Source organism: Cetorhinus maximus, chromosome 6 (genome assembly GCF_964194155.1).
Source record: "Cetorhinus maximus chromosome 6, sCetMax3.hap1.1, whole genome shotgun sequence".
Lineage (NCBI taxonomy): Eukaryota > Metazoa > Chordata > Chondrichthyes > Lamniformes > Cetorhinidae > Cetorhinus > Cetorhinus maximus.
The window spans coordinates 88505999-88529513 of NC_135884.1; the positions used below are offsets into that span (position 1 = coordinate 88505999).

Genomic DNA, 23515 nt, shown 5'->3' on the forward strand with positions numbered 1-23515 from the left:
AAGTAAGAGTAAGAATAAATATAGGGCATCAAGACCAAGTGTCCATCATTAAGGTCAGTGTCAGATACTTTCTTGGAGTGGCCTGGGCAGAGTAATTCTACCCATCAGAAGCTTAAATTTTCTGAGTAAATACAGTGCATGTGTGTGGGTCAGGTCTTCCTCAGGGTGCCAACACACGATGGTGAGCGTCTGAACATTCACCGCTGTTGCCATCAGAAATTCCAGGCCAATGGCTCAAAATCTGCGGTCAACAGTGAAGCAATGGCACTCGTCCCTGACCTTAAAGAAAGCTGCATTGCCAGAACTCTCTCAACATGTTAGTGATTGTTGCTTGGTCAATGGGGGTGGGGGGGGGTGGGCAGAGGAGGCCCAAACACAGCCTATGGCCCAACAGTGTATGAAAGAGCAGCAACTTTAGGATCTTCCTCTTAACCAGAGCTTGTTGTGGCCAAACTCAGAGCGGTAATAACGGCGCAAAAAAACTTGCAAATTCTGGACCAATTAATTATCTGAAGGTTGAATGCCAGCCAATTCATGGCGCTAAGCCAGGAGATACCTGGCGTCATTAATTTCTGGGTCATGGTTTTTTCTGACCTACCTGTGCTTGCAGAGCGGAGGTAGTGGTGTAGTGGTGCACTGGACTATTACTCCAGATGCCTCAGGTAATTCTCTGGTCAGGGGCCCATGTCCAAATCCCACCATAGTAAATTTGAATTCAATTAAAAGTCAAATAATGACTAGGAAACCATTGCCAATGGTTGTAAAAACCCATCTGGTTCACTAATGTCCTTTAGGAAAGGGAATCTATTATCCTTAACTGGTCTGGCCTACATGTGACTCCAGACCCACAGCAATGTTGTTGACTCTTAAAAAAATGGCCTAGCAAGCTGCTCAGTTCTCAAGGGGGATTAAGAATGAACGAATATAAAACAAATACCTGGGCGCCTCGAAAAGAAACATCACTCATAACGCAGAGTGGCAGGGAAAATCGGACTCGGAGCCTTTCCAAACTTTAGTGAATATTTATTGCCTCTTAATATTGGCCAGCGCGTTAATGAAAGATCCCATACATGTTATAGAGGAGATTGAGTCATGATGATCAGAAATGAGCCGACTCAGCAGCAGATTGCTGGTCCCCAGGATCTGGCGCTGGGGAAGCCGCTCTCCATTCATCCGTCAGCAGCAGGAGTAACATTCCCCGCCCTCCCAGCTCCGGCTGCAGTGTATGTGTGGGGGGCGGGGGGGAGACAAGGACCTCAGAGCAAGTCCCCCAAGTACCGCCCGTTCTCCATCGGGAAGATGCAACGAGTGCACTGCGATGGTCTGCTCGCAGTCTGAGTTAATAATAGCGAGCGTTAGCTGTGGCTGTCAGCCTGTGTGTGATCAGCTGCTTCCCTTTATATCCATTCCCTTAGACTGTCTTAGATTAGCGCCTCCACCAGCCTGCATTTGGGTTCCTCCGCAGCCCTTGGAGAGAAGATAAAAACTGCAAATGGAAGGTTTTTAAACCAAGACACCCTCCACCGTGTGTGTGTGGGGGTGGGAGTTCATTTATTGGGGAACACACTCTTGTAACGACTGATTTATGTAAGTGGGACGATTTTATTTTCGCTTTATGTGGATAAAATCTGATTAAAGAAAGTAGCTCAGATCGGAAAAGCAATTGTCCAGACAAATGTTCCACAGTTGTTGATTTTTTTTTGTTCTTGTTGTAGATATTTTTAGGTAATTGCCGCAGTTTGTGCCCATATAGGGAAAATTCTGTGGCAGACGGGCGACCGCTCGATTACAAATGTCAAAGTCGACTAAGGGAGAGTTACCACCAACCTTTGACTGTGTGTGTGTTTGTGTGTGTGAGAGAGAAATGGTGAAATGTTTATTGTGGGAGCGAGTCCCGTTCTGCGCTATACAGACCGACATTGTCCAACAATCTGTTAGCTGAACAATCGGCAGGCGGGCCATTGCGAGGAGGGCGCGTTTAATACAAAGCTCTTGTACACTTGTGTCATCTTGTGTAATCTTGCACGGGAGATCGCTCTGATTATTTTTATACTGACGTTGCTTTGTTAAGTAGCAGTTCAAATGCTGAAATCATCTGGACAATTAAGCCGTGTAAATTTTGTTTTGTTTAACACAATGTGTTTTTATGCTCTCCTTACCTGTCTCCCTTTAAACCAGGAGTAGACACCCTCCCTGTACCCTATGATTATTCTATTGTCTGTTACTGACCCACCCACTGCCGAGAATCCGATCAGGTGGTCTCGGTGGCTGGAATGTGTAGCAGTTGTCAGACTGCGGGGGTGGGGGCTATCGGAGATGGTCAGGAGTCCCACAAACTAAAATCTTTGTAGTCCAAAGTCGACCAATCCGAGCCCCCAAATCAGCTCAATATTATGTCGTCTATCCAAGCTTTAGAACAATTCAATAAGTCCTGTATTTTAAAGTTGCTTGGTATATTATTTTATCTGATATCTCGACAATCAGATCTCAGCAATGCATAAACTACGGATAGCAGCGTGGCCAGTTTGGGTTCGTGGATTTGAAACTGTGAGAAAAGATCTCCAAATGAACAATGTGTTTTAGTCAATATTGAAGCTGCACAAATGTTTTTATTCGACATCTAAACCCTGTTATAGTTTATAAGACATATCAACACATCTTTGCATTTAGAACGCGCAATCTTCAACATATCTGAATTTATTGGAATTTATGTTTGCAAATTATGAAAAGAAATGTTTTTTATATTAAATGAAGTAGTCAGGATTTCTGGAGAGAGGGGTCTCCAGAATCACCACCCCCGCCTCGAGTCCTGTGCCGGATTTGAAGGTATTACAAAGAAGCAGCATTTTAAAGAGGAACAGAACAAAGGGGCGCGGGCGGGGAGAGAGAACACAACGTGGACACAGGAGAAGGCATTTAATTACGGAGAAATGCTTCTGTGGGGTTCAGGAGGTGGTTACATGGCAGATGTGATATTAACAGGAGGCTGTAGGGTGCATATTGAGGGCATGGAACAGCTGTACGAGACAGGGCGAGGGAATAGCTAAAGATTGAAAAGGCAGATTGGGAGTGGGATAGAAATTTGAAATGGTTGGAGAGCGGGGAGCTTTGGTTCGGACATGAGGGCAAAGCCAGTTGTTTAGATAAACAATTCACTAATCTCTGTTTGATCTCGCTGATGTAGAGGAGACCACCACCTGCAGCACCTACCCCAAGTACTAGATTGGAGGAAGTACAAGGTCAATGGGTTCACTTGCATGGGAAACTGCCAGGGCGAGAAGAGAAGCTGTGAGAGGAAAATGATTCAGAGTGTCATACAGGGACTGCTGCTTCTGGAATGCTGGAGTGTGGGGGAAAGATGTAGGAGTGTGTTGGAAACAATGGAAGATGATTTGCCGAATACAAAGTTTGACGAGCTAGAAGAACCCTTGTCTTCATCTTCTGGCATGAGATGCAGCAAATACCAACTCCCCTCCTCCCACTGCCTTGCATCCTAAGTACCCCTTCTGTGTGAGATGGTGATCAGTATTTCAGTGCATTAAAACATAAATAGGAGAAGATGAAGACCATATGAACCATTGAGCCTGCTCTGCCATTCACAGAATCTTTACAGTGCAGAAGGAGGCCATTCAGTCCATCGAGTCTGCACTGGCTCTCTGAAGTGCCATTCTACCTAGTCCCACTCCCCTGCCATATCCCTGTCACCTTGCACATTCTCTCTTTTCAGATAGCAGTCCAATTCCCTTTTGAATACCTTGACTGAACCTGCCTCCAACCGCCCTCTGGGTGAAAATATTTTTCCTCACATCACTTTTACTCCTATTGCCAATCATTTTGAATCTGTACCCTCTAGTTCTTGATGCTCCCTTGATTGGGAACAGTTTCCCACTATTTTAACTCCCAAATTTTATCTGCATGCCCCACTTCAGTTACCCACCTAAAATGGGCGGGAGCCAACAACTGCTGTGCAGGCAGGAGTGGAATGTCAGACAAATAGGAGGACAGGACCAAAGAGATGTTTTTGGCCCATAAATAAGCTGTAGAGCGGGGAGAGTCTCCCAGGTAAGAGGGTTTGTGATCATGGCAGATCTTGGGCTTCAACTCCCCTTTCCCGCCAACTCCCGATATCCCTCGATTCCCTGAAAGACCAAAAATCTGTCTATCTCAGCCTCAAATATATGCATACACAACATCCTGGGGTAGAGGATTACAAAGATTCACAACCCTCTTGAGTGAAGAAATTTCTCCTCATCTCCATCCTAAATGATCGGCTCTCTATTCTGAAAATGTGGCCCCTTGTTCGAGCTTCCCCAGCCAGGGGAAACAACATTTCAGTATCCACCCCACCATAATATTGAAAGTTTCAATGAGAACACCTTGCATTCTTCTAAACTCCAGAGAATATAGATCCAATTTACTCAGCCTCTCATCATGGGGCAACCCTCTCCTCCCAGGGACCAATCTAGTGAACCTCCGCTCTATCACCTCCAATGAAAGTATATCCTTTTTTAATTATGAAGACCAAAACTGCACACACTACTCCAGATCTCACCAAAGCTCTATACAATTATTGCAAGACTTCTTTATTCTTGTACCCCAGTCCCCTTAAATAAAGGACAGCATGCCAATTGCCTTCCGAATTGCTTGCTGTACCTGCATGATAACTTTGTGTTCCTTTGTACCAGTGCACACAAGTCTATCTGCACATCAACAAGTTGTGTGCCTTTTAAAAAAATATTCTGCTTTTCTACTCTTATGACCAAAATAAATAACCTCATACTTCCTCCATACATTTATTCCATCTGCCACCTTGTTGCCCACTCAGGTAACCTATCTATATCTCTTTACAGCCTCTTTGTGTCCTCCTCACAGTTTGCATTCCCACTTAGCTTTGTGTTGTTAGCTGATGAATTACTCTCTGTCTCTTTGATTAAGTAATTAATATAGATGTTAAATAGCTGAGGCCTGGCACTGATCCTTCGGCACTCCACTAGTCACAGCCTGCCAACTTTAAAATGCCCAATTTTTCCCTATTTTCTGCTTCTTGTCCATTGACCAATCCTCTATCCATGCTGATATATCACCCTCAACTCCATGAGCCCTTATCTTGTGTATTGACCTTTTTTATGGCACCTTATTGAATGCCTCTTTGAAATTCAAGTACACTACATCTACTGGTTCCCCTTTATCAACCCTACTATGTACATCCCCAAAAACTCTAATAAATTTGTCAAACATAATTTCCCTTTCGTAAAACCATATTGTCTTGTTCTCATCAAACTATGCTTTGCTAAGTGCATTGTTAAGACTTCCTCAATAACACTTCCCCAATGACTGATGTCAAACTAACTAGCCTGCAATTCTATTTTCTCTTTCCCTCTTTTCTTGAATAGTGGTGTTATATTTGCTAACTTCCAAACTGCTGGGACTGATCCAGAATCTAGGGAATTTTGGGAAATCGTAGCCAGCATGTCCACTATTGCTACAGCTATTTCCTTTGGAATCCTAGGGTGTAGGCCATCAAGTACTGGGGATTTGTTGGATTTTAGTCCCTTGAGTTTCTCCAGCACTTCTTCTCTGTTGATATTAATTACCTTAATTTCCTCTTATTAGCCACTAGATTACTTTCCATTTCTGGTATGTAACTTATGCCTTTTATTGTGAAGACAAACACAAAATATTTGTTCAATGTCTTGGCCATTTCCTCATTCCCCATAATTTCTCCTGTCTCTGCTTCTAAGGGACCAACATTTACTTTAGCTACTCTCTTCCTTTTTATATTCTTATAAAAGCTCTTACAATCTGTTTTTATATTCCTACCCAGTTTACCATCATATTCTATATTTTCTCTTTTATCAACTTTTTGGTGGACCTTTGCTGACCTCTAAAACACTGCCAATCCTCAGGCTTATTGATATCCTTTGCAACATTATAAGCCTTTGCTTTTAATCTAATACTATCCCTAACCTTCTTAGTTAGCACAGGATGGATCTTTCTCGCTGAGTTTTTGTTCTCCAGTGGAATGTATTTTTGTTGAACCTTTTGAATTATTCCATTAAGTGTTTCCTGCCTGTTTATCTTCCACAAAACAATTTAATCTATTTACCCAACCAACCTTAGCCAGCTTTCCCTTCATGCCTATGTAATTGGCTTTGTTTGAGTTTCTTGTTGGAGATTTGAGTATTCTGTTTTCAAAATTAATGTGGAAGTCAATTGTATTATGATCATAATGATCACTATTTCCCAGTGGATCTTTTACTATGAGATTACTAATTAACAATGCCTCATTACACAATACTAGATCTAAAATAGCTTTATCCCTAGTTGGTTCCAAAACATATTGTTCCAGGAAGCTGACATGAAAGCATTCTACAAATTCATCCAGACCAGCTTTGCCAATTTGATTGGTCCATTATACATGAAGATTAAACTATTACATTGCCTTTGTTACAAGCTCCAATAATATCTCATTTAACACTCTATCCAATGACATAATTACTGTTAGTGGGCCCATAAACTATTCCCACCACCATTTTCTAACATTTGCTGTTCCTAATCTCCTCCCTTACTGATTCTACTTCCTAATTTTATGAGCCAAGATACTTTCTCACAAATGTCCTTATGTCATCCTTTATTACCAGGGCTAGCACTCCTTTTCCATTCTTCCTGCCTTTTTGAAATGTTGTGTACCCTGGAATATTTATTTCCCAACCTTGGTCACCTTGTAACCATTCTCTGGTGTGGCATTTAGATCTAAACCATTTATCTCTATTTGTACCACTAGTTCATCAATCTTATTGCGGATGCTCCACACATTCAAATAAAGTGACTTCAATTTTTTTAAAACGAATATTCCCTGTAAGGACCTTACTCTCTGCTATTATCGTTAACTTTCTGTCCCTTCCTGTCGCACTCAGCTTGTCTTTACCCTCATCAAAATACTTTCCTATTGCCTCAGCTTTTATCTTTGGATTTCCAAAGCCCTCGACCAAAACCCTCCTCCCCCTCTATTAGTTTAAATCTATTTTCCCACATTCTGACCATATTTGCTGGTTCACTCTTATGTTTGTATGCTGTCTCCCTTCCTGTCACATTCTGGTTACCATTACCTATATTGCCACCCTAATCCTTCTACATCACATTCCAAACCTATGACCTCCATCACTTGGAAGAATAAGAGCAGCAGATGCATGGGAATGCCATCACCTGCATGTTCCCCTCCAAGCTACTAGCCATCCTGACTTGGAACTATATTGCCATTCCTTCACTGTCGCTGGGTCAAAATCCTTAAACTCCTTCCCTCACAGCACTGTGGGTTCCTACAACACAGGGACTGCAGTGGTTCAAGAAGGCAGCTCATCACCACCTTCTAAAGGGCAATTGGGAATGGGCAATAAATGCCAGCCTGTCCAGAGACGTCTGCATCCCAGGAACGAATAAATTTAAAAAACTATTGCCTTGACCTATCTAATTAGCTTTCCAAACCTCCCCTCACGTGAACACTGCCCCTCCCCACCCACTGCCCACTGCACTATTTAGTTTAAACCCCACTGTACAGTGTTATGATCCCAGCTGATGTTACCACTGCACAAGCCTGATCCCAGAGTCAAACCCAACTTGGTAGATCCTAACTTTTAATTTGTTTGTTTAGATACATGGAGAGTGGCTACTGAACAGAGTCAGATGATGAACTTTTAACAAAAAGAATAAAACATTTATTTAACAAGAAAAGATGAACTATATTACAATACTCCTTCACCCACAATGTACCTTTACAGATATATATAGATTTGTAAGGATAGCACAAGTTACAAAAACTATCTTACACTCTTAAGATAAAAGCAAAATACTGCGGATGCTGGAAATCTGAAACAAAAACAGAAAATGCTGGAAAAGCTCAGCAGGTCTGGCAGCATCTGTGGAGAGAGAAACAGAGTTAATGTTTTGAGTCAATATGACTCTTCTTCAGAGCTCTCAGATTCCTTCCGCAAGGGTTCACCTCCAGTTTCAAACTTTCCTTCCGATGTTCCTCTCCCCTGGGTCACCATATGCATTCAAGCTGTCTTCCACACCCTCTCTCACCGATTCAGCCGTCAACAGTACCACTGCTTCACATGCCCATAGCAAAGAGTTGCAGACCTTCAGTTGTCTCTTTGGACCTTCTGACTCCTCACAAGTCTTTACCTCTTTAAGCTTGAAGCTTGGAGCCTTTCTCTACTCCTCACTCTTAACTTCACTTAATTGGACCTTTGCCAGGTTTCTGTCCTTCCTTTGACTAGAAGGTCTTCTTGGGACTATCTGACTCTTTTGCTCCAGTCTCTCTCTGACAGCTACTTTCAACCAACTTTAGCTTGGGACTGGCTATCTGCCCCTTCTCGGTTTCTTCTGTAAGCTGTCTTCAAACTAAACTCAACACTGCTGTTTCTTTAGTTTTTCTGTGTATGTGTGCATTGGTGGGTCTTGCCTCTCTGGACTCCTGTTGCTAGGCAACAGCACAGTTTTTATACTCTTGTTTTCTCAGTTTCTCTTTAGGAGTCATAAAACTCACTAGAAATGCAGGCACCTTTTAAAGTGAAACTAAAACTCAACGTGACATTTTCTTAACACACAAATACAGAAATACAAATCAAACTTAAACTTTAAAGTTAAAACTCATCCCTAACACCCACAAATACAAATATAACTTACTTAAACTATCTCTGTTTCCTAAAAACAGCTCTACTTATACAACTTGCCAGGACATTGGTCCTCTTCCCCCAGTAATGGTAACACTGCTCTGTGAATTGAAACCCATTTCTCCCACACCAATCTTTGAGCCAAGCATTCAACTCTCTAATCTTATTTATCCAATGCAATTTGCTTATGGCTCAGCTGGTAACCCAGAAATTATTTCCTTTTGAGGTTTTGCTTGTTAATTTAGTCCCTAGTTGCTCACACTCCCTCAGCAGAATCTCTTTCTTAGTCCTACCTATGCCATTAGTGCCCACCTGGACCATGACTAATGGATCCTTTCCCTCCCACTCCCAGGTTCCTCTCCAGCCCAGAGGAGATGTCCTTAACCTTAGCAACGGGTAGGCAACACAGCCTTCAGGGCTCATGCTCTTAACTGTAAATAACAGTATCCATCCCCTAACACTACTGTCCCCTACTACAACTAAATACCTTTTTACTTCTTCCATTTGAATGGCTCCCTGCACCATGGTGCGTGGTCAGTTTGCTCATCCACCCTGCAGTCCACACTCTCTTCCACACCAGCTGGAAGGACCTCAAATTTGTTGAACAATTGCAGGATCTGAGGCTTCTCCATTGCTACCTTCTGGGTTGCCATACCTACTTCATGTGCAGTCGCACTCTCCTGACCCTGACCACAGTCCAGATCAGAAGTACCTAGCCTGAGGGATGTGTCTGCCATATGGAAAATTGTGTCCAGGTAATTTTTCCTCTCCCTGGTGCATCACAGCGTTTGAAGCTCGGACTCCAGATCATCAACTCTGATTCAAAGTTACTCGAGCTGCAGACATTTATGCAAGTGTGGTTGCTGTGGATCACACATCACCAAACCCACATTCTGCAGCTGCAACACATCACTTGCCCTGCCATATTTATTATCTTTTATTTAACTAGTTAGGTTTCAAGTTCAGAAATATCACTGAACTGTTATTTATGATTATATTAAGTAGTTTAAGTAGTTAAGCTATAAATTTAATGCAATACTTGCATCTCCCCAGCATCAGTGTCCTCAGATACTGAAGCAGTCCATGTGCAAATGCAGCAAGACCTGGACAATATCCAGGCTTGGGCTGACATGTGGCAAGTAACATTTGTGCCACACAAGTGCCAGGCAATGACCATTTCCAACAAGAGAGAATCTAACCATCACCCCTTGACATTCAATGGCATTACCATCGCTGAATCCCCCACTGTCAACATCCTAGGGTTACCATTAACCAGAAACTGTACTGGACTAGCCATATAAATACTGTGGCTACAAGAGCAGATCAGAGGCTAGGAATTTAGGTGAGCACTCACCTCCTGACTCCCCAAAGCCTGTCCACCATCTACAAGGCATAGGTCAGGAATGTGATGGAATAGTCTCCACTTGCCTGGGTGAGTGCAGTTCCAACAACACTCAAGAAGCTTGACACTGTCCTGGGTAAAGCAGCTGCTTGATTGGCACCCTATCCACAAATATTCACTCCCTCCACCAACGATGAACAGTGGCAGCGGTGTGTACCATCTACAAGATGCACTGCAGGAACTCACCAAGGCTCCTTAGAGAGCACCTTCCAAACTCACAACCACTGCCACCTAGAAGGACAAGGTCAGCAGACACATGGGAATACCACCACCTGGGAGTTTCCCCCCAAGCCACTTATCATTCTGACTTAGAAATATATCTCTGTTTTTTCGCTGTTGCTGGGTCAAAATCCTGGAACTGCCTCCCTAACAGCACTGTGGGTGTACCTACACCACATGGACTGCAGCTGTTCAAGAAGGCAGCTCACCACCACCTTCTCAAGGGCAATTGGGGATTGGCAATAAATGCTGGCCCAGCCAGCGACACCCACATCCAATGAATGAATAAAGAAAAACAAGTTTAATCTACTGCCCCTATTTAGAGCTGTAAGGACTGGTAATTTAGCTGGTTAAACTCCAGCACAAAACCAAGACATACTTGGGAGTCCACAAGTGTTACCTGTGCCTAAACCTACCCTGTCTGTTGGGGCCTGTCTCTATGGGATAGAGTATGATCTCCTTTGGAAAGCAAAAAGTCTACTCTGGATGGAATAATCAAAGTTTGCTTTGGAGACTCTCAAATAGAGTAGTGTCAGAACAGAACACCAAAAAAAGATGGTCAGTAGACTACTTACTATTGGAGGCATCAGATACTGTCCTCCTCCTCCCAGTACCTATAAATGTGCGTAATCTAACAGTGGTGATGGAGCAGCAATCATGACGAAGAACTTTGACTGATATTCCCACCCCAGTGTGTGATTTGAAGACTAACGCTACCACTCTGACTACAGCCTCTATGGGACTTTTATTATGTAGAATCTAGAAGTGACTGCATGTGTGCATGCATGTAGGTATGCATAGCCATGATGGAAGGCCCATGGAGGACCTTTCCACCTTGCCATCAATTGAGGCTCTTAAATGGGCAATTAATGTCCACTTAAGGACCTCATCCTGCTGCCACTGGTAATAATCCTGCATTAGGTGGGCCTGTCACCATGTGGGGAGCGCCATGAGCAAACCTGTGCAGGGCTACTTGTGGTCTCTTGGGGATCTTGGGGTTGGGGGAGTGATCTCTCATTTTAAGGCTCTAGGTGCCCGATTGAATTATTTGGCATTGGGGTGGAGGACCCATTGAGAGCCACTCCCCTGCCCTTGGGGCCAACCCCATACACTCCCCTCCCCCATAACGCCCGCCCTGTGAAAGCTTTCCTGCCTTCACTTACTTTTGGCCTGGGTTGCTCCATTATGCTGGGCCTCTGGCATATGTCGTTTCCCCAGTGGCACTGCTGAGCAAAAGAGCTGCAGACCTCTGATTGCCAAGCAACAGATTTAGCTAGTTGTTTCACGCTGCTTCTATGCAGTAGCAACACGAGTGGTATTCACTACTAACAGGATGCTGCCATCAAGCCAAAAAGACGTTCTGCCTATCACATATATGAGTAATGTGGTATATGAATTTCAGTGCCATTGTGATGCTAGGCTGTATGTCCCAAAGACTGGTGGATCATATCAGTCAGCATGTCCCTTCAACAGGCAAGATACAGACTCTCCTAACCAGCCCATGCTTGCAAAACTCAAAACACAGTGTCCGACATTCCACGATTGGACAATGTTTGCTAAACAATCCTCAGAGCGCTAAGAATTACACTGACAACAAATTTAAGATTGTCAGTCAGGGTCGCAGTGTGGCATATTTGCATGTACCTGGAAGCTACTTTTATTAATACACATGGCCCTGTTTTTTGCAGACAGAAAGAAGATGTACATTGCGCCCGTTTCAGTTAAACAAATAAATTATAGCCATTCGCTGGTTCATTCCTCAGGGCAATGCCTTGTTCAACCAGAGTAAAGCTGCCTGGTTTAAATTTTAAACAATGTTTGGCAGTTAACTGTCAGTCACTATCAACTGGTGCATTCTCCATGGCAGTGCCTCTACCAATCAGAGTCCACTTGCCAACCATTTACCACTCTTCTCAAACAGTATAAATCGTTGTTCCCTTCATATTTGGTATTCTTGCGAATTATCCTGATGAGTGCAAGATGAAAAGCTTTGACAAAAGATCTCTTTTTTTCAGATCCTTTGGCATTACTTGAAGAAGTGCAGGGGAGCTCTCTGCTATCCTGGGCATTATTTATCCCTTAATCAACACCTAAAACGGGTGTTTTATTAATTTCATGATTTTATTATTAGTAGTAAATATTTATTTTATTAAATATAAATTATTAAATAATTTTACTAATTTTGCCAATTGCTATGCTTCAAAAGCATTTCACTGGGTGCAAAACACTTTGCAATGTCCTGAGGTCATGAATTGCATTATATAAACACGAGTCCCTACAGTCCTTCCTCTCATCCAACACTCAATAGACTTTTTGATTCCATTTAAGATAAAAGAACACTTGACAATTCTGAGAGTATTGAAGCTGCTTTTGGGAGCTGTGGTGTCACACTGTTTAACATTCCATGGATGGTTAAGAAGTTTTTTATAATCATTGAGGGGTGGGGAACGGGGGTCGCAGGAGTGGGTGGACGTGTGATGTGCAATGAATGACTTAGTGGATAAATGTATGGTGCTGCTGTGCCATATCGGTGAGAGGATTGTGCCAGATTCAATCCTCGCTCTGTGCTCAGGCAAGGGAAGTATTTTGGGCATTTCAAATGGCATTAGCTGTCTGGAGGACAAACGTCGGGCAGGGTTCCTTGATTACGGTTCAGTGATTTTTGCTCAAAAGTACAGATGTACAAAATCAGTCTCAGCCCCAGTGTTTGAATAGCCTCCTGGCATCCATTGTCTGGGCTAGGCCATTAATTGCAGCATCAGGAGACTATAGGTAAAGCAGAGAAAACAAAATATAAACTGGAAAGAGGAAATAAAATCAAATGAGAGTTTACAATGATTAGAAGTGTACTGACAGTTTCACAAATGGATGGTGATACCACTATCTGACTGTGTCTGCTCTGTATAACCAGGGAGCAGATCTGAGGGGCTTTACCTGAGAGAGGGAAGGGGTCATGTGTTTAGCATAGATTAAATAACACAGTGGAGGTCTTGTGGCACAATGGGTGGCATCCCTCCCACTGAGCCAGAAGCTCTGGGTTTAAGTCCCACTCTAGCAGTTGGTGGCCAAATAGGTGCATTCATAACACAGCCAAAAAGGTTGAGTATCAAGTTGTAAATCCTTCCTTCCAACATATGCCAAGATTGGGAGAGATTTGTGATCAGCCAAGCGATGAAAAGGGAATTGGTATCGCTACCATCACTATTCATAGCTCCGGACAACAACTTGCTTGTAAAATGCATGTTGCCACAGCAATTCAACTCTTTGGGGTTTCAATTGGCTGGATGGCCAGTATGGATCAGATTGGTGACAATGGCACAGGATTCGATCCTCGTTCCAGCCGGGGTGCATTTGGGACCGCCTCCTTGCCCTACCCGTGGTGGAGGTCATGGTGCTGTGGGTTGGACCTGCCCATGGGCAGAGAACTAAAGAGAAAGTAGCATAGTGGCTATGTCATGGAAGAAGTCATCCAGAAATTTGGATAATAATCCAGAGACTTGAGTTCAAATCTCACTACAGCGGCTTGTGAATTATGAATTCAGCCAATTGACTAGATCTGGAATTAAAAAGCTTATGTCAGTAATAGAGAGCATAAAGTTATCAGATTGTCATAAACACTCAAATGGTTCATGGACTTTATGGAAAGAAATCTGCCATGTTTGCCTGGCCTGGTCTCTAAGTGACTCCAGACCCACAGCAATGTGGTTGACTCTTAACTATCATCTGAATAGGCCTTGCAAGCCACTCAGTTGTATCAGACTGATACAGAAAAGTCCAATAAGAATTAAGTCAGAGGACCATTTGGCTTTGACCTAAGTATCAGGTTTGGACATGGAAAAGGCACATCCTGGCAAGTTGACCTTGCAATGTCCTCCTCACTAACATCTAAAGACTTATGCCAGAATTGGGAGAGCTGACTCACAGCCTGACGTGGTCATACTCACAGAATCGTAGCCATTAGCCATTGTCCCAGACTCTTCAATCACTGTCCCTGGGTATGATCTATCTTACCGGCTGGACAGGCCCACCAAAGGCACACGGCAAAGTGGTATATAGTCAGGAGGGAATAGACCTGGGAGTCCTTAACATTGACCATGGACACCATTAAGTTTCATAGCATTAGGTCACACAAGGGCAAGGAAATCTCTTACTGATCACCACCTACCGCCCTCCTTCAGCTAATGAATCAGTATTACTCGCATGTAGCACACCACTTACAAGAAGGAATGAGGGTGGCAGCAGCACAGAATGTAATCTGAGTGGGGGCTTTCAACATAAGAGTTGCTTGGTAGCACCACAACTGACAGAGCTGGTCACACTGGCCTTTGGCAGGTGGTGAGAGAACCAACATGAGGAGAAAAACCTCCTTGACTTTGTCCTCACCAAACTACCTGTTGCAGAATCCTTGTGGTGAGGAAGTGTGTTCCTCATACTGAGGACACTCCAGCATGATGTTTGGCTCTGACATTATGTGAAATGGGATAGATTCAGAAAAGACTGAGCATATTAAAACTGGGCATTCATGAAATTCTGTTGTCCATCAGCAGGAGTAGAATTGTATTCAACCACAATCTGTAACCTCACTGTCTGACATATCCCTTACCCTACCATTACCAGTAAGGAAGGTGGCCAACCCTGGTTCAATGAAGCATGGAGAACAGCATACTGAGAACAGCATCAGACATACCTAAAATGAGGTGCCAACCTGGTGAAGCTACAGCATGCATACAAAACACATGCCTTCCAAATGACAGTAGCAATAGAGAGAGCTAAGCGATCCCACAACCAATGGATCAGATCAAAGCTCTACAGCTTGTCACATCCAGACATGAAAGGCGGTGGGCAATTTAAAAAAAACTAGCAGGGAGAGGAGGCATCATAAACATCTTCATCCTCAACAATGGTGGAATCCTGCAAGTGATAAGGCTGAGACACTTCTAACCATCCTCAGCCAGAAGTGCCAAGTGGATGATCCAGTTTATCCTCCTCCTGTGATTTTCACCATCACAAATGTCAGTCTCCAGTCAATTCGATTTTGTCCATGTGATATCAAGAAACTGCTGAACTCATTGGACGCAGTAAAGGCTATATGTCGCAAAGACACCTGGGCTGGAGGGCTGAAGACCTGTGCCCCAGAACCAGCCAGGCCTTTTAGGCAAGCTGTTCCAGTATAGCTCCAAAATTAGCATCTACACGGCAAAGTGGAAAATAGCTCAAATATGTCCTGTCAACCAAAGGCAGGACAAATCCAATCTGGCCAATTACTGCTCCATCAGTTTACTCTCAGTTGGCAGCAAAGTGATGGAAGATGTCAATGATAGTGCTATCAAGTGGCACGACCCCAGCAGGAACCTGCTTATCATGGTAAGTTTGGGTTCTGCCAGGACCACTCAGCTGCAGATCTCATTACAGCCTTTGTCAAAATGTGGACCAAAGAGCTGAGTTCCAGTAGTGAGGTGAAAGTGATTACCATCAATTTGATTGAGTTTTAACTCTTTCGAGTTATCAAGAGTCACAGATTGTAACTCTTTCGAGTACATTCACAGTTCTTGGTTTCCGGGAGTGGGACATGAACCCACAACCTTCTGATTCAAAGGCAAGGGTGCTATGAACTGAGCCACAGCTGAGTAAAATTGAAGTTAATGAGGTTCAGGTGGAAAGCTCTCCATTGGTTTGAGTCATATCTAGCATAAAGGAAAATGGTTGTAGTTATTGGTGACCAACCATCTCAGCCCCAGAACATCACTGCATGAGCAGCAGTATCCTAGGCCTAACTACTTCAGGCCCATCTTCAGCTACTTCATCAGTGACCTACTCTACATCATGAGGTCAGAAGTGGGGATGTTCACTGATTTTACGGTATTCAGTTTCATTCACAATTTCTCAGATTATGAAGCATGTGCACACACGTTCAGCAAGACCTGACATCCAGGCTTGGGCTAGTAAGACGCAAATAACATTCATATGAAGACGCAAGTGCCAGGCAATAATTGTCAAAAGCTAGTCTCAGTAATGGTGACCATGAAACTATCATCGATTGTCATAAAAAACTCTTTATGCCCTTTAGGGAAGGAAATCTGCCACCCTTACCTGGTTTGGCCTACATGTGACTCCAGATTCGCAGTACTGTAGTTGACTCTTAACTGACCTCTGAAATGGCCTAGCAAGCCACCCAGCTCAAAGGCATTAGGGATGGGCAATGAATGCAGGCCTTGTCAGCGACACCCACATCCCATGAATAAATTAACTAAAAAAAGATCTCCTAGCAAGAGATAATTTAACCATCTCCCCTTGACATTACCATCAGCAAATTCCCCACTATTAATATCCTGGGCGTGGTGGGGGAGGGGAACCAGAAACTTAAAGGGGACAGTCACATAAATCGCTACTGTAGGTACAAAGAGCAGGTCAGAGACTGGGTATTCTGCAATGAGTGACTCAACTCTTGACTCCCCAAAGCCTTGGGACAATCTACAAGGCACAAATTGGGAGTGCAATTGAATACTCTCTGCTTGAATGTAGCTTTATCAACAATCAGGATGCTCAACAATATGCAGGGAAGAAGCAAGCCACTTGTTTGGGGCCACATCCACCAAATCAAGCATTCACTCCCTCCACCATCAACACACAGTGGCAGCAATGTGTACCATCTACAAAATGCACTACATTAACTCACTGAGGTTTCTTCAACAGCACCTTCCAAACCCATGACCTCTAACACCTAGAAGGACAAGGGCAGCAAGCATGTGGGAATGCCACTAGCTCCAATTCACCCACTGTACTGACTTTGCCATTTCTTCATCATCACTGGGTCAAAATCCTGGCATTCCCGAACAGGGAGTTCCTTCACCAGATGGACTATAGAATTTCAAGAGGGCCATCATCTTCAAGGTCAACTGGGGATCTTCTAACTTTTTCAAAAATCTGTAATTACAGGCATCTTTTGGTTTTGTGATCAGGTTCCTTTTATCGTTCTTTCTTCCTTCCCTTAATAGCCAGTTAGTATCATGGATGAACAGGTAAATAAGCAGCCCCCTGACTCTGCTCTGAGATCAGGAGTGAAGAGGCCAATAAGTAGTGTCTCTGACACTCGTTCCAATCCTCTTTTTGTCATTGGGGAAGGTTTGTTTCTATCCACTGCTTTTCCAGGGATACAGTTGGGAACAGTGACTCACTACTTGGATGACTGTGGTCGTCAATCAACATCAGGTCACCCCAGGTGTAACCTGTTGGCGTTTAAATGGAGCGCACTATCCAACTGTACTAGATTGTAGATCTATAATATAACAAAAGAACATAAGAACATAAGAAATAGGAGCAGGAGTAGGCCATTCGGCCCCTCAAGTCTGCCTACCATTCAATAAGATCCTGGCTGATCTGCCCCAGGCCTCAACTCCTCTTTTGTGCCAGCTCCTCATAGCCCTCAACTCTCCAATATTTCAAAAATCTATCTACCTCCTCTTTAAATACTTTCAGTGTTCTACTCTACACAACTCTCTGGGGTAGAGAATTCCAGACATTCACTACCCTCTGAGAGAAGAAATTCCTTTGCATCTGTTTTAAATGAGTGTACCCTTATTCTGTAACCATGTCCCCTAGTTCGAGATTCACCCACTAGTGGAAACATCTTCTCAACATCTACCCTGTCAAGCCCCCTCAGAATCTTGTATGTTTCAATAAGATCATCCCTCATTCTTATAAACTCTAATGAATAAAGGCCTAACCTGTTTAGCCGTTCTTGATAAATCAACCCCTTCATCCCAGGAATCAGCCTAGTGAATCTCTTTTGAACTGCTTCCAATGCCAGTATATCCTTTTTTAAATACAGGGACCAAAACTGTACATAGTACTCCAGGCACAGCCTCACCAACACCCTGTACAGTTGTTACAAGACTTCCATATTTTAAAACTCCAACCTCCTAGCAATACAGGCCAAAATTCCATTTGCCTTCTTAATTACTTGCTGCACTTGCATGCTAACTTTTTGTGTTTCATGCACAAGAACACCCACTCTGTGCTGCACTTTTTTGGAGTCTCTCTCAATTTAAATAATAGTCTGCCTTCTGATTCTTCCTACTAAAGTGCATGACCTCATACTTTCCTACATTAAATGCCATCTGTCGAGTTTTTGCCCACTCACTCAACCTGTCTATATCTCCTTATGTCCTCATCACAATATGCCCCCACCACCTATTTTAGTATCGTCAGCAAATTTGGATACATTACACTCTGCCCCCACCTTCAAGTCAATAATATGGATAGTAAATAATTGAGGCCCTAGGACTGAGCCTTGTAGCACTCCATTAGTTACATTTTTCCAACCTGAAAAAGACCCATTAATCTCGACTCCCTGTCGTCTGTGTGTTAACCAATCCTCAATCCATATTAATACATTACCCCCAATATCGTGAGCTCCTATCTTGTGCAATAACCTTTTATGTGGCACCTTATCGAATGCCTTCTGGAAATCCAAATACACTACATCTACCGGTTCCTCTTTAACGACTCTGCTTGTTATATCCTCAAAGAACTCTAGCAAACTTGTCAGACATGATTTCCCTTTCACAAAACCATGTTGACTCTGTTTGATTGCGTTAAGCTTTTCTAAATGTCCTGCTATTTCTTCCTTAATAATGGGCTCTAGTATTTCCCAATGACAGATGTTAGGCTGACTGATGTATAATTTCCTGTTTTTTGTCTCCCTCTCTTTTTGAACAGGAACATCACATTGACGGTTTTCCAATCTGCTGGGACCCTCTCAGAACCCAGTGAGTTCTGGAATATTTTGACCAATGCCTCCACTACGTCTGCAGCTACTTCCTTTAAAACTCTTGGATGTAGGCCATCAGGTCCTGGCAATTTGTCTGCCTTTAGTCCCATTAGTTTGTCAAATACTTTGTCCTTCATGATAGAGACTGTTACAAGATCTTTCCTCCCATTAGCTCCTTGCTTATCTGATATCTTTGGGATGTTTATAGTGTTATCCACCATGCAGACCGATACAAATTTTGGTTTAAGTTATCTGCCATTTCCCTGTTATCAATCCTCCAGTCGCACCCTCCAAGGGTCCCACGCTCACTTTAGCCACTCACTTTCTTTTTAAATACCCGTAGAAGCTCTTGCTGTTTGTTTTTATATTCCTTGCCAATTTACTTTCATAATCAATTTTCTTCCTCATTATTAGCTTTTTAGTCATCCACTGCTGGTTGCTAAAAAATTCCCAATCCTCTGATCTACCGTTAGGTTTCGCCACTTTGTATGCCTTCGTTTTTGATTGGATACTCTCCTTGATCGCCTTCATTAACCACGGGTGGGTCATCCTTCTCATCGGGTCCTTTTTTGACAGGGATACATTTTTGCTGAGCTTTATGGAATATCTGCTTAAATGCCTGTCACTGCTCATCCACTGACCTTCCCCTTAGTCTATTTTCCCAGCCCGCTTTAGACAGCTCTTTCTTCATACCTCTGTAATTGCCCTTATTTAAGTTGAGGACACTGGCTTGAGACCCGAGTTGCTTGCCCTTAAACTGAATTTGAAATTCTACCATGTTGTGATCACTACCCCTAGAGGATCCTTAACTACGAGATCTCTTATTAATCCTACCTTATTTTACACATTACTAGATCTAAAAATAGCCTGTTCCCAGGTAGGTCCTTAAACGTATCGCTCTAAGAAACTATGCACTGATGCATTCTACAAATTCATCTTCCATTTTACACCTGCCAATCTGATTTGTGCAGTCAATATGCAGATTAAAATCACCCATGACAATTGTAGTGCCCTTCTTATACTCCTCCATAATTTCCTGATTTATACTTTGTCCTAGAGTGAGGCAACTCTTCGGGGGCCTATAGACAACTCCCACCTGTGACTTATTTCCCTTGCTATTCCTTACTTTCACTCAAACTGATTTCATGTCACAATCTATTGCACCTATATTGCTACTCACCACCGCACTGATACCTTCCTTTATTAACAAAACTACTCCACCTCCTTTTCCTTTTTGCCTATTTTTCTGGAACGTCGAATACACTTGAATATTGAGTTCCCAGTCTTGGTCACCCTGCAACCATGTTCCTGTAATAACTATCAAGTCATATTCATTTATTTCTATCTGTGCCGTCAACTCGTCTATCTTGTTACAAATGCAGCGTGCATTCAGATAAAGAGCCTTAAGCTTTGACTTTTTACAATTATTACTAATTCTGGCTCTAATTTCTGCTGCACTCTTCTGCTTATATTCCCTGCCCCTTCCTGTCACGCTTTGATTATCATTCGCCTCTTCACTACGCTGCACCTCTGCTCTCTTGTTTCTTTTTGATTTTTTAAACTTCCCTTCAATTGAACCCTCCCCCAACTAATTAGTTTAAAGTCCTATCTACAACCCTAGTTATACAATTCGCCAGGATACTAGACCCAGCATGGCTCAAATGAAGCCCGTCCCAACGGAACAGCTCTCTCCTTCCCCAGTACTGGTGCCAGTGCCCCATGAACCAGAACCCATTTCTTCCACACCAATCCTTGAACCATGTATTTACCTCTCTAACCTATTTACCTTACGCCAATTTGCACGTGGCTCGGGTAGTAATCCGGAGATTGTTACCTTTGTGGTTCTGCTTTTTAATTTAGCCCCGAGCTGCTTGTAGTCCCTCAGCAGAACCTCTTTCTTAATCCTACCTATGTTATTGGTATCTATGTGGACCAAGACAACTGGATCCTTCCCCACCCAGTCCAAGTTCGTCTCCAGCCCAGAAGAGATGTCCTTAACCTTGGCACCAGGTAGGCAACACAGCCTTGGGCTCTCTGTCTTTGCTGCAGAGAACAGTATCTATTCCCCTAACTATGCTATCCCCTATTACTATTACATTTCTCTTTTCTCCCCCAACTTGAATGGCGCTATGTACCACAGTGCTGTGGTCAGTTCGCTCATCCTCCCTGTAGTCTGTCCCTTCTTCCACACTGGGAGCAAGAACCTTGTACCTGTTGGACAAGGACACTGGCTAAGGCTCCTCCAAAGCTAAGTTCTGGATCCTCATACCTGCCTCACCCTCCTGTCCCTGACCACAGTCCAAATTTGATGTAATTAATCTAAGGGGTGTGACAGTCTCCTGAAACACAGTGTTCAGGTAACACTCCCCCTCCCTGATGTGTCGCAGTGTCCACAGCTCAGACTCTAGCTCATCAACTCTGAGCCAAAGTTCCTCGAGCAGCCAAGACTTGTTGCAGATGTGGCCAGGGCGGATCGCACTGACGACCACCAGCGCCCACATACTACAGCTGCAACGCATCTCCTGCCCAGCCATCTCTATTCTATTTAATTAATTAATTTGTGTTAAATATTTTAAACATGAATTTCTTAACTGTATTCTTCAGCTGTAATAACATCTCCTGAGTTAGATCACTTGGCCAATCAAAAGAGACATGGGTCAGAATTTTACCTTTGGCATGCAATCACGAGCCTGACACACCAGAGCGCAAAATGACACACAATGATGTCGGGCGTGCGTTCTGACGTCACCGCGCACCGTCACGATATTTCATTCGCCAGGTGCACACCGGAGTCGGCTGCAAGCCCGCCGATGATTGAAAGGCCTATTCAGGTCATTGACACGGTAATTAAGTTGAAGTTTACGCTGCCCATCCAACTTAATGGTTGGCGGGCAGGCGAAAGGCCAAGCGGCCTTTAAATTTTTTAGGTAACCTCATCCACGAGCAGGATGTGGTTTCCTGAAGCTATTCAAATTAAATAAAAACTTTCTCTTGAAATTAAAAACATGTCCCATCTCATGTGACACAGCCACATGAGGGGACATGTTTCATTGAATTTTTATTGCATTCACTATTTTTTTCAAAAAGCGCTTCAATCTCCCTGAGGCAGTTTCATACCTCAGGGAGATTGAAGAGCTCTTTCGCGCGCATGTGTGAACTGCGCGCCAGGCCTGCTCTCCCTCTTCCCCCCCACCCGCACAGGTAGCACTCAGCGCTACCGCTCGCGATCCACGCAGGGCGGGCCTTAATTGACCTGCCTGCATGAAATCGCAATGCGGAGCCGATCGCAGGTGGCGGTCGGCTTCCTGACTGCCCCTGCCCGCTCCCGCCGAGCCTGCCTGATGCAGGAAAAATTCAGGCCATGGAAGAGATACCCACCAATCACCTACCTGTTTTCCTGTGATGTCACACTTTGGCTCCGACAGGTAGGAACAGGTTGAAGGGGCCTTCTGTTGCTGGTCTTTACCTTGTGCCACCACTGACCTTCATTGGACTATCTCAGTGGCTCATAGCGATCATCAATCATAATCTCTTTCCATCAATGTTATTGGCTGGATCTAATCATGTGATTGTTTTGCAATAGACTGCCAAGACTGTGGACTAATGGCAATAAATGTAGATCAAAAACAAAAGGAAAAGAAGACTTGCATTTATGTAGAGCTTTTCACAACCACCAGACATTTCAAAGCACTTAACAGCCAATTATTATTCTTGAAGTGTAGTCATTGCTGTGATGTGGGAAACGTATGTCGGTCAGGTGGGGAAAAGGCTTCAGAAGGCTTATTTTGTACACTAATCACCCATTGGCCTTAGTCAAACATGACTGTTTCCCTAGGAACTGCTGCCCATTGGTTTCCACTATGATGATTGATCCTTGGGCACAATGTATCTGCCATTAGCCCTTGGTAACCATTGTTTATTAATCCCTGTTAACCATGTGACTGTAACACGGAATGCCATCACAAAGACAAAGTGACATCTCGGAGCAGATTGAACTGATTACAGTGAAAAGTAATCCTTCAACTATTGCCAGAGTCATAGCTTACAATTTGAGAGGAGTGGGGTTACCATTTTCTTCTCAGTTCATACATGCAGTATTGGCAGATGAATAATGAAATAGCAGGAAATTAACAAAACACCACATGTTCAAATGGAACACCATGAAGGATTAACCATTGATTTAAATAAAAAACCCTGCCTGTTTTTAATGGTCAATGTTTGTCCGGTTCTTGACAAGTTATTGCCCTGACTCTGGCTCCACCTTGTCAAAGTGGGAAAGTGATCCCCTGTCAAACCACTGTCATTTCCATTCTTAAAGTGAACGCTTGGATTAGGCAGACTCATTCATTTTCCCCCTCTCCCTCTCTCTGACTCCCCTGAATGATAATGGCTGTTTATTATGACCTTGTTATCTGCAGTGGGGGTTGGTGTTTATGAAGGAAGGTGACA

At 43.5% G+C, this 23515-nt stretch overlaps 1 protein-coding gene across 1 annotated transcript in view; it reads left to right on the plus strand.

The window, feature by feature from the left end:
* The first annotated feature begins 1255 nt into the window (after positions 1-1255).
* LOC144681886 (microtubule-associated tyrosine carboxypeptidase 1-like) overlaps positions 1256-23515 on the plus strand; it is a 52536-nt gene continuing 30276 nt past the window's right edge. Inside the window, exon 1 of the mRNA XM_078543991.1 lies at positions 1256-1587. The gene's annotated coding sequence lies outside the window, so the exon portion shown is untranslated. The remainder of the gene's footprint in view (positions 1588-23515) is intronic.